General features: G+C 45.8%; 2 protein-coding genes across 3 annotated transcripts in view; one reads left to right on the top strand and one right to left on the bottom strand.

Annotated features, from left to right (window-relative positions):
- PFN4 (profilin family member 4) overlaps positions 1-401 on the bottom strand; it is a 22,295-nt gene extending 21,894 nt beyond the window's left edge. For both annotated transcript variants that reach the window (XM_032784883.2, XM_032784886.2), the window contains exon 1: positions 53-401. The gene's annotated coding sequence lies outside the window, so the exon portion shown is untranslated. The remainder of the gene's footprint in view (positions 1-52) is intronic.
- Positions 1-6,000, top strand: part of UBXN2A (UBX domain protein 2A) — a 368,202-nt gene that overhangs the window by 313,759 nt on the left and 48,443 nt on the right. The gene's annotated exons all lie outside the window — the stretch shown is intronic.

The following is a 6,000-nucleotide window of genomic DNA, read 5'->3' as shown; positions in this document are numbered from 1 at the left end:
CCGCACTTCAGCAATCATCGGACCCGCTGCCAGTGGCGACCCAGCTCCTTACCTAGCCAAGCAGCACTGCAGAGCCTTTCTCACCTGGAGGGCGGGCCTTTTGGCTCAGTACTCTGATTCGATGAGGCGACACGCCTTCTTTTCTGATTGGTGAAATGCCCTGTCCATCATAAAGGAGAGGCTCTGGTTGGGGTTGCCGTGGGAGCGAGGGACGCGTAACCATCACAAAAAGGCGGCGGGATACGAGCTGTACATCACTGACTCTCCCCGCTCTCCGCTCAGGCTGAGTGAGGCTGTTTCTCCTTATTCGGGGGGCGGTGAGGCCAGGGAGCCCTCCGCTCTGCAGGTGATTAAAGAGAGGAGATAGGACTATTTTCCCCGGCGGAGGGATTCAGTGAAGGTTGTCGGTGAGGCGTACCTAGCTGTCTCCCGGGGGAGGCGGCGCGCACACAGAGGGGGTAACACCTTCCCCTCAGGCGCAGCTGGGGGAGCCTTGCCCTGGCGACATGGAGGCCAGAGGCAGCTCGGCTGCAAAGGAGGGGCGAGCCCCGTCTGTGCCCAGGCCATCACTGGTCCCGCAGGACCCTGCATGTGTAAGTAGAGCGTGTGACCTTGGGATGCAGAGATCAAGTGCCCCATTACACAGATGGGGAAACTGAGGCACAGAGAGTGGAAGTGATTTGCTCACAACCACACACTCAGCCAGTATCAGAGCTGGAAATAGATCCCAGGCATCGTATGCCCTGCTCTAACCACTGCTGGCACTGCCTCTCTTGAGCAGGAGGGAGTGGTATGGGTGCTGGAGACTAAGCAGCTATTGCTTTCTTCCTTCCCCAGTCCCTGGGTCAGTGATGTCCTGCTCCACCACATAAAGACAGTTCTATGGGCTTTAGTATAGTAAGAGCAGATGTTACTTGCAGGTATGTGGGTAAGGATACTAGTTTTCTGACACTTAGTCACTGCAATTGTTAAACCATTTCCACATAAACATTCCAAGAAAATTCACCTTTGGCCAGAGACAATGAATGGATTTGTAGCTGACAAGGACTTTACAGAAACAAGTTGTGATTTACTGAAGAGAGAAACTTAGCAAATGTAAAAACAAGGAGGAGCTTTTGTTGATACAGACTAACACAGCTATTCCTCCAAAACCTGTCACCTTAGCAAATGTAGGAACCCATCCTTAAATATATTGCTCTTGACAGAACAGTTTAGGAAAGCACAAGAACACTATCCAATAGGGTAGGACAAGGAATAAAGTAGGAAGACCACATCAATTGTAATTATAGCAGGGAACTGTAGTTAGGTAAAATTATCTCCAAGGCTGATACAACGACTTGAGAAACATCATGATTGATTGCAACACATATGATTTTGAGGTTACAGGGACAGCAAGTGACCATGAAACTGACATTTGTTTAAATATTGACAGCAATTGTTCTTCTTTAAGAATTTAGAAACCCTTTGGTCATTTCCATTGCAGCAAGTTTGATTTGTCCAGTGTTTGAAAACTAAATGCTTCTTTCTCCCTGCACTCTAGTTTCATTTACTCATGCTTATTTTAATATTGTCTCCAGCCTGACTCAATAACGTCCCTAGAGGCCAGAAGGGGAAGTTTGTATGAAGACTGGCTCATAAGGGTTTACTGTCCAGGATCCCAACACATGTATGATGTGCAAGCTCCAGAACAGGTGAGTAGCTCGAGAAATTGGTTTCAGCATCCCTTGGGCTTGATAGGGTCAGAGCTAAGTGTGGAACGATAAGAGACTGCACATAATATCTGAAATAACTAGCTCAGGACTCCCTCTAGTTTCTGAGTAGTATTTGCTAGGCCTCCCTGTGAAAAGAATAAGAAATCCGCTGAAGAATTCCCAAACGTATTTCTTGTTTTTTGGTGTCCCAAACCCTCTAAAAAGGGCAACAACAAATCAATAAAACAGAGAAAAAATAGAAGGAGAATGTTTAGCTTTAGTGTAAGGGTATTAACAACTTCTAGCAATATGTCTGTACAAGATCTATGACTTTGAAATTGTCCTCTCTCTGGAACGCTATGGCTTTGAAATTGTCCCCTCTCTGGAACTCTGTTGAACAGTAGCAGCAAAATTACCTGCATAACTAGGGAAGTGAGATGAGCAATTGCATTTTCGGTGGAGATAGCACAATGGTGCACCCTTAGGAATGTGTGCCTAAGGCTCTAACCTTGAAAACCATGATTAAATGTCAGTTTACAGCACTTGTTAATAGATATCACTTTTGGGGCTGTGACCTGCAAACTAGGCAAGGATGTAGCTTTATCCCAGTAGCTGTTTGTCAGTCATTTACAGCAAATCCTCCAAAGCTACTCCTGAAAAAACCAATAAGGTAGATAGTTGGTTAGGTCTGGGTTGATTTAAATTGTTGTAAACTGATCCATACAAACAGATGGATTCTGCGAAGAAAGGAGAGTCTCTTTTGGAGGGAGAAGAGATGTGGGAGCCCTGACTTCTTAGGGGATGTTTAATTTGCTCCTTCTGTCTCCTGCTTGAGCAGGGTAAGGTTGAAAATCCGACTCCTTTCCCCTCTGGTTAGGGTAACACATAGTTAAAATCACTTACCATTTTCTGGAAACTGTAAGGCCATAGCCCACTCCACTGTTGTCTGTACTCATCAGGAAGAACAGCCAGCTAGTGTCTCTATCCTGCTTGATCAGTGGTCTATATGTGTACCTTGCATTTCTTGTGCTAACTGGAGTAGTCTAGACTATACACTTAGCATTACATTCAGCCTTTATACTGGTAAGTGAGCCTCATAGAAGCAGCATTGACTATTCTCGAGGATGAAACGATTCTCTCTGCCAGGTGAAAATAAAGTGGATGTTAAATGTTTATTTTATTCTTAAAATCAGGAAAGCTATATCCTAGTTTCAAGTAAACACAGGACTCCAGATCTGTCTCTTTCCAGCCTGCCCTTGCAGACTCTGATCTAGCCTCTGTTCAGCATCACATTCTCCAGTCCAGGACTTGCTAAACTCAAAAACCTGTGAGTATCTCAGGCAAATAGGCGCATGACTAATGTCAAATACCAGAATGTGGCTTCTCATAGCCAGAGTCCAAACAAAACGGTATAAGAGAGGACTAAGACTTCATCTCAACCTGAGGCCTGGTCTACACTATGCGTTTATACCAAATTTAGCAGTGTTAACCCAAATTAACCCTGCACCCGTCCACACAACGAAGCCCTTTATATCGATATAAAGGGCTCTTAATACCGGTATCTGTAATCCTCCCCGATGAGGGGAGTAGCACTAAAATAGGTATTGCCATGTTGGATTAGGGTTAGTGTGGCCGCAATTCGATGGTATTGGCCTCCGGGCGGTATCCCACAGTGCACCATTGTGACTGCTCTGGACAGCAACCTGAACTTGGATGCACTGGCCAGGTAGACAGGAAAAGCCCCGCGAACTTTTGAATTTCATTTCCTTGTTTGCCCAGCAGGGCAGCACCGATCAGACAGGGACTGTGCAGTCCCAGGAATCAAAAAAGTCAGCATGACGGTTATGGAGATACGGATGTGATCGCTTTTGGGGGGAAATCGTTCTATCAGAGCTCCGTCTCCAAAAGACGAAATGCCAAAGCATTTTAAAAAAATCTCCAGGCTATGATAACAGAGCAACGCAGGATTCACACAATGCTGCCTGTGACAGTGTAACAGAAAGCTCAAGAATCAAATGGCATGTCATGGAGGGAGGTGAGGAGGAACTGAAGGACTCAGCTATTCTACAGTTTCCTGCAGTCTCCAAAACCATTTGCTTCTTGGCTGAGCTCCAGATGCGCTGAAGGCAGTAAAACATGGTTGCGGTGGTTCAGTATAATGCGCATTTCCCTTCTGTGCCCCCCATGAAAGAAAAGGGAAAAGTAGTTTCTCGCCTTTTTGCAGTGTCACCGTATGTCGACTGGATGCTGCGGAGGGGGTCTGCAGCGCTAAAACAGCCGCATTCCTCCTTTCTCTCCTCGATGCAGAGGTACAATAGCGACTGATAACTGGTGTCGCACCCGTGAGTGCTCTGGCTGGCCGGATGTCGCCGGGCGCCATCTCGAATGACTCCCTTTCTTCCCTCTTAAGCTTCTGTCTCCTGGAGATTCAGTCATGCCTGGAAATATCATAAGCAGCTGCAGGTTGCCGTCCTTCCCGACTTTAGTGTCTAAGGAGATTCAGTCCTGCCTGGAAATCATAGCAGCTGGAGCTGCTCCCTCATATTAGCTCAATAAAAATCAGGGTTCTATTCAGCATTCTGATTACTTGTCATCACACAAGGGGATAACTGCCATGGTAGCCCCAGAGGGTTGGGAGAGGGAAGCAAGTGGTGAGGTTGTTTGATTCGAGGCGGCCCAATAGAATGCATGCAGCTCTCATTCCATGCAGGATTCTGAGGCTCTGACCTGGAGCGCTGTCCTCTCTGGTTCTTTAGTAGGCTTGGCCCCATATTCTAGCAAGACTGACTCTACTTTAGACAAAAGTAAGAAGGAATACATGGGAGTTCATTCCCATTTTTTCCATGCGCCCCGAGCCGACCTCAGCAAGCCGCAGTGAAACGACCCGATGACAGCGAAGCGTACATCGACTGGCAACCGTCGTTTACCAATTTTCCAAAGCAGCAGAATGATGCAATAGGGCTCGATAACCGGCTCTGCACCTTGCCAAAGGCAAGTGAATGCTGCTGCATGTACACTGCTATGTAACCGCGTCTGTCAGCGCATCATACAATCGTGAGATGAAAAAAAGCTAAACAGGCTTCCATTCGGTTGCCATGCTATGCATCTGCCAGGCAATCAGGACAGGTGTAAAATGATTGTCTGCCATTGCTTTCACGGAGAGATTGACTCGACCGACATTTACCAGATATCACTCGCTAACCGTTATATTTGCCCCCATCACTTGCATTGGATCTCACCCATTTTCCAAATGGGCGGGGAGACCCGGAACTATGGGATAGCACCCATAGTGCAAGGCTCTGGAAATTGACGTCGCCTTGGTACATGGATGCACACGCTGAATTAATGTGCTTAGTTGCCGCTGCACTTACTTTATAATATCCTGTTTTCCAAATACAGTTTTTAAATCGGAAATAAATCCCATAGTGTAGACACCCTTAACTCTTTTTAAGTTTAGAAAAGTTGTGCACGCCGCATCTCTCCTCTCTCTCTCTCTCTCTCTCCTGGTCCTTGTAACAGGCAGATACCTACAGTAGGTTGACTTCCTGAATCTGCATCCTGTATATCCTCTCTTCTTGTGAAGAATCATTCCCAGCTGGACCCTTTTGGTCTCTCTTACAGAAGAACCCAGCCATGCAAGAAGGACAGACCTCTCTTCTCTTCCATGCTCAAACATCCTCTCCTTGTCAAACACTGGGTGGAATCTTACATGATTGTTCTTATGTTCCCGTTGTAAGCAATTTTGCTTTTGGTAAGCTTGTAGGCTTGGACAGTATAATATTCAGGTGTTTTCCTCATTTTAAGCCTTTCCAGGGAATCTCACCATCAGTGTCCGAGAAGATCAGAACAATAAACACTCTGTGCAAAAGAAAATCTTCAAAAGATTGGCTAATGCAGAAACCCTCAACTCCGTTGTAGGTACATGGGGTATATTTTCTCTTTCAGAGGGAGTAGTTAAGTGCATCATCCTGTGTGATATCAGGTGTAATGATTCTTCCATCCAGCTGCATGTCCATCAATCTTTACTTTTTTGTTTTGTTTAATTTATACACAATGAGAATGCTTCATAGTTGTTCTGAGGGCCCTTCATGTTATTTTAGTACACAATTAGTATGTTGCACAACCACCCTCAGTTTCATCAACTTTCCCAGTTAACAATTACCAAACAGAAAAGAGACCCTGAAAAACATTGACCACAATATCTATTGCTTTCCAAAACCAGGGAGAATAAATTTTTTTTTATAGACTCATAGCTGAAGGTCAGAAGGGACCATCCTCCATTCCAGTGGTTCTCAACCAGGGGTATGCA

The sequence above is a fragment of the Chelonoidis abingdonii genome, chromosome 3 (assembly GCF_003597395.2).
Source record: "Chelonoidis abingdonii isolate Lonesome George chromosome 3, CheloAbing_2.0, whole genome shotgun sequence".
NCBI classification, from domain to species: domain Eukaryota; kingdom Metazoa; phylum Chordata; order Testudines; family Testudinidae; genus Chelonoidis; species Chelonoidis abingdonii.
This window is presented reverse-complemented; position numbering and strand designations above follow the sequence as displayed.